We start from the raw sequence: 6272 nt of genomic DNA, 5'->3' as shown, positions 1-6272 counted from the left end.
TTTGCACGTGTGTGACTGCAGTGGGACACAAAGTGCAGTGCATATAATGCAGCCCCCAAGCACCCAGTAATGATTTTGTGTTTTCAGTTATAATACACTTCCAAGGGTTTTAGTTTTCATGCCTTTGATTTGCATTCTAACTGATAGTTCAGTACGGTAGTAATTTTATGATACTCGTACTGTGTTTTTAAAATGCATTTTTACTTTCTATGTGGTGGAACCACGCATAACCTCTGTGATATTACACATTCCAACATTCATTCTGTGCATGGATGGATAAATCTTTAAGGGAACTTTGGTTAATACACTAAGTTAAGTTTCACTCCCAGGGAACAAAACATTGACTTTACTACACACACACACACACACACACACCCCTGCTGCTGATGATTATTTGGAAGAGTGTAGTACAACATGTATTTTCCACCAGGGAAGTAAATACCTGAGAATTTTTATTTGGCAAGATTTCATGGGCACTTTATGAAATTACTGTATAATTAAGTGGATGTGCAGTCTGACAAGTAATAACAGTTGCTACTTATGTACTTTATATATTATGTGCCTTTTTTCCCCAAAGTTTTGAGTAATCCACAATTTTTATGAACCCTTTCTCTGCCATGGATTCTCTTGGGTGTAACATTGAGGCTAAAGTCAGAGTTTCTTGGAGAGGAAAACAGAACATTCTAAAGGTTAATGGAAACAGCATCGAAACTACGGACGTCTGAAATCTGCCTCGGCTGAATCAGACTGTCGTAGTAGTCTGTGTAAGATTATGTAGTGTGCACAGACAAACATTTAGCTGAAATTTCTGTGCTGGGTGTGATGGTGGAAGTGCTGCAGAAACTATTTTGTGATAAGAACATGAAGCACACAACACACACATAGGAGAAGGGAGTGTACTGTCTTGGTTTGTGAAGGAATGGCTAGTATGGGAGACAAAGAACAAAAGCATAGAAGGGAGTATACTGTGTCTGGTATGAGGAGGAATGAGAAGTATAGGGGCACACAACAAAAGCATAGAAGGGAGTATACTGTGTCTGGATTGAGGAGGATTGAGAAGTATGGGAGGCACACAACAAAAGCATAAAAGGGAGCCATGTCGATTTGAGGAGGAATGAGAAGTATGGGAGGCAGACACAAAGATGGCAGAGGATTGTCCATGAACTTTTGCTCATGGTTGTCCAGAGAAGGGGAAAGGGTTTTTGCTATACCGTCCAGTTTAGTTTAGCGATTTTGTCTTGTAGAGTTTGATATCTTTGTTAGATAATGTTATTCTTGTTATATTTATGATTATTATTGCTATTTTTCTCAGAATTTGATAACAATTTAAGAGTTGTGCTCAGTATAGCCATGTTATTTTGTCGACAATTCTCTATAATGAAAATTGAAATGGCCTGATGTAGTACCTGAGCATTAATTACCATGTTTTCAAAATTCTTTCTATGACAGCTTCATCACTAAGGTGGTGTTTTATTGTACATGGATATATTTTATTTATCTCATGCTGATTTTATGCACTGGAGGGATCTTTCAAATGTGGGTAATAGATGTACCTTTCTCAGACCTCTTCACTATAAAATATTTCCCTTAAGGCCACGTCCACACCAGGTGCTTGCTGACACAGATGGGTATGGATGAGATTGTGATTGAAAAGTTTACATAAAGGATGGGACTGGAAGGTGTTGATGTTGTGAGGAGGAGGGGTAGATTGAGATGGTTTGGGTATGTTGAGAGGATGGAGGATGACAGTTGGGTGCGGAAGTGAGAAGTGCAAATGTTGGGGGTAAGATTGAGAGGCAGATAAAAAAAGACCTGGGATAAGGCTGTGGAGTGTGATCTCAGGGATAAAGAACTGAAAAGGGAGGCTACGAGAGATTGAGCAGCATGGAGAGCCGTCATTCGGTGACCAGTGCTACCGCATACAAGCATGTTGGAGCCTTTATAAAAGATAACCCATATAAGTGACCCCAGTGGATGTGGGTGGGTGCAGACAAGAGCCCCTGTGGCTTGTGTAGTGATGAATTCCTACCTGTGCTGGCAAGCATTTGGTGTGGACATGGCCTAAGACAAAGGAAATCATCTGGAGGTTGCAAGAGTATAGGAAAAAAAATAAATTTTAGGTCGCTTTGTTAAAGGGTTAAAGAGGTAATGTGTACAGTATTATATATTTTTAATATGTTTAATGTTTATACTTTATTTTTATTGATGATGAACTTTTATCTGTGCATGATTCCCCCCCCCCCATCATTTCATCAGTAATAGCACCTAGAACTGCTATCAGATGCAGTGTAATAAAACTCCAGTTATCTGTGTTTTCCAGGATTTGATAACCTGAGGCTGGTAAGATATAAGACAGCAAGAGTCAGGGAAAGAAGTGTTGATAGTGGAAAATCTACAAGGGAGAGATGTCAGGAGAAAAATGAGGCCTAGAATACATAGTAGGAGAGGTTGAGGATAATCAGAGTATATTTAAGGTGAGCTGTGTGGACTTGTGGTGAAAACTGAGTGAGGTGTAAGCAAGCCCTGAATTATTTGTGGTCATCTTTAAAACACTAGTAATTATGAAATGTAATCAGCCAGCATTAGCATTACCAAATACAGTCAGCAGTGATACAGGAAGGTGGGACAAAGGACCAGATTATTATTATAGTTATTACATTATTATTGTTTTTGTCATCATCATCATCATCTGGACTTCCTTTCCCACCCTACTACTGCTACTACTACTACTGGATTATTATTATTATTATTATTATTGTTATTTATCATGCTAAAACAGTTATTAGAACAAATTTGCTTTAAAAGTTTGGGGCTTGTTCACTCCTTTGCACTCAAAGTTTTGTTATGTCCCTGAATGTCTTAATCCCAGGTGGTAGAGAGAGAGAGAGAGAATTACCTGCAGATTCCCAGCACATCTTAAAAGGCAACTAAAAGAAGTGGGTTTGGAGACCTGGAAGCCCTGACTATCACCTTAATAGGAAGAATAAAGGGAGAAAGGAGAGTGCAAGTATCAATGTAGTTTTAAAAGGTGGAAGTGCATTCGTTATATTCCCAGACCAGTGCAAAGAAAGGGTATTTTTAGTTTTTTTCAGCTCCTCATTTCCACTTCCTTTAGTTTCCTTTTCTGGTGGGTATGTGGGATGATGATCTTTTTCCTCTAGCCCCTGGGTTTATTACTAGGGTTGTATATAGTACTATAGTGACACTGTAAGGTAGACTATGTTCTCTTTTTATAGTAGAGTATAATTTTGCAGGGTTGATTTTTCCTCCCAGATCAGTAGTTGTTGATTTTCAGTATCAGGTAAGTGGCCATTGTGTGTACTGTTGTGACTGGCCTACTGTGTTGTTAACCCTGTTGGAAAAGTACCTGATGATCTGTTGGTTATGATATCCTAGTTTGAGAGTAGGTCTAGCCATGCACTTCAGCCCAGTCCCCAAGAGGTGACTGTTTATTTTCATGTAATGCGATCAGGGAAAGTGGACTGATTTACCCACCCTTAAATGTACTAGACTGACGAGGAGTGTGTATGTGAGTGAGGGGGACGGGGAGGACAAGGATGAGATGGAGGGATGGAGTGGAGAGGTATATGAGAGAGGGGGTTGTGAACTGGCAGCAGGGCAATGAAATGGCGGGGGACAGGGCGACATGGAAGCGATTTGTTTGTGGCCACCACGTATGGGATTAAGGCGTCTGGCAGTAGGTAGATAGATAGCTAAATGTACTAGAGTATGATAGCCCAGCCTTTAACCCATACACGTTAAAGAAGGTAATGTGGTTAGTTGGCAGTTATCATTTTTACTAGGAATGCTGAAAGACAGTGTTAGTTACTTTATACCAAGGGAAGGGTAACAAGAGTGTAATAATCATAGAAGGAAAATTTGTCATGGCATGGCATATCAGGGAAGGTGTATGGTAAGGTATCGTAGAATCAGGTAAGTACTTTATTGGTGCAGATTTTGAGTGAAACAGTCTGACGGAACAGACAATGGAGTGTGCAGTATGATGACCCTATCACATGGTGGTAGTCCTACTTTAATGAGGCACTATAGCACGTATCAACATTTTATATATTATCCGTAGTGGAGTAAGCGTTGTTATTCTTTGCACATCCACATAAAAAGAAATTACAGCATCTTTCCGTGGACGTCTCGAGCTGCATTGATCATACAGGATAACATCAGACCCCTTGTATGATACTTTTTTTGGAGAGGGATAGGCTAGTAAAGTGTTTGTGAGTGAGGAGAAGCGAGACCAAGGATGAGATAGAGGGTTGGATGGAGAGGTATATGAGAGGGGGGAGTGTGAGTCGAAGATAGGGCAGCCTTATGGTAGAGAGTAGGTTGATTTGTAGGCAGTTCGTTTGTAGCCACCATATTGAGATTAAGGTGTCTGGCTGCAGAGAGAGAGAGGGTGTAGAGCATTACAAAAGGTGAGCAACAGGGTGGGTTTAGAAAGCATAGAGGTGTACAGTATTGATTACATAATGTATTTAGAGCAAAGATGTGTATTGATCAGAAAAGCATTGTGTTGTGCTTAGTGATAGAGGATTATGATGGGTTGGATTGGGAGGGTTTATGGAGAGTTTGTTGCAGGCAGTAAGTTACGTTTATGGAGTACTGCATGTGTGGAGGATGGGAAGAAGCGTAGTGATATCTTTGGTACAGGTGTAAGAGGGAGTGAGTTTGAGGGACTATGCAGTACTGTACTTTTAGCTTCCGCATTAGATTTTAGAGGACAAAAAAAAAAAAAAAAAATGAAATAACACTGTGAGAAGGAAAGGTCAAATGGGAAATAGATAGATGCATAAATGAGAGATGGGGGGGCTGTAAGTTAGTTCTATATATAGCATCACACTTGTAAAAAAAGAAAAAGAAAAGGGGTTTAAGGGCTATAAGTTTATTTTACCCTTCGTGTCACATGTAAAAGAAAAAAAAAATGAAACTGTTGAGAGAGGGGGGATTAAGGACTAAATTGACTCAAACTCCTTACATTAAAAAAATAATAAAGAAAAGGAGAGAGGGAGAGAGAACGAGCTTGTTTGTTGTTTTTGTCAGTGTGTTTGTGTTGTTTTCCAGAAGTTACTCGTGTACCGTCTTTGCTCGGGAACTGTTGCTGGGAGATTTGTACCTTTCGCACCAAGGACGTGTTTTTGTGTGTTCTTGCTATCTTTGACGTTTGTATTCGGTTTTGGATGTACATTTTGAACCCTGATGTATCGCCGTCAACCGTATCTGATGGTTTTACGTCCGTCTGATGGTAGTTACTGATCCGTCTTTTTTTTTTTTTTTTTTTTTTTTTTTTTTTCTCCAGTATCGTTGCTCAGTAATAATATCAGAGGCCTTTATAGAAAATTTTAAAAAGTTGTTTCGAAATACCAGACCCAAGAATAAGCATAGTAATCAATCGGCATAGAATAGCCAGTGTCCCATAGTTACGTTACTGACGAAGCAATTTGAAATTAGCTCTGTGCAGCCTCCCTACAACCTCCAAGGCTGATAGAGGTGCCTTCATAGGACCCCCTGAGATGATTCTCAGGGATTAATCGTATAGGTTCTTAAGAAAATGTGAATAACACGTGATTATGAATGTAACTTCAGATAGGCGGCCCTTTTAGGCCTTTATTGATAAAGATTCACAAGAATTTCATAGGTTGAGAATTTGAACATTTGTATGAATATGGAGCCAGGGATACAAATAAATGTGTGTTTGGATGAGTAAATTGGTAGTGTGATACCCTGTCTCGACTACTTCCCTTTCTTTGGAGGTAGCAGCCTAGGTATATAGATAGATGAAGCCAGAGTCAATGTCTTTTTTTTTTTTTTTTTTTTTTTTTTTTTTTTTTTTTTTTTGGTGGTGGTGGTGGTGGTGGTGATCAAGAGGCATTGCGAGTCCGGGAGTAGCCAGCTTGATTGTTGTAGTTTTAAGGCCTGTCGGCGCAGAAGTAGAGGTATGAGGCAGAGAGTGTAAGAACGAGGACAGAGACTATGACAAAGAGGGTATATATGTAAGAATGAGAATATCAACAGAACAAAAAAATCTTCGGGAAATGTAAACGTAAGACGTATCGATCGACATAAGGAACGTGTGTGTGAGAGAGAGAGAGAGAGAGATGATTTAGGAACTGTAATTTGAACCTTCCTCGGTAGACTGGCATGAAAGGGACTGCTAACACAAAAAGACCTTATGCTGCAAAAAGCTTAACCCTTGCACTTCGAGTCTTAGCTTAACATCTTCCATCCACCGACTTATTTAGCTGAGTCAGGGAGGTTAT

This window comes from Coenobita brevimanus, chromosome 11 (assembly GCF_032717465.1).
Source record: "Coenobita brevimanus isolate Jiangsu-jjx chromosome 11, ASM3271746v2, whole genome shotgun sequence".
NCBI lineage: Eukaryota > Metazoa > Arthropoda > Malacostraca > Decapoda > Coenobitidae > Coenobita > Coenobita brevimanus.
The sequence above is the reverse complement of the archived record's forward strand: the minus strand, read 5'-3'. Positions refer to the sequence as shown.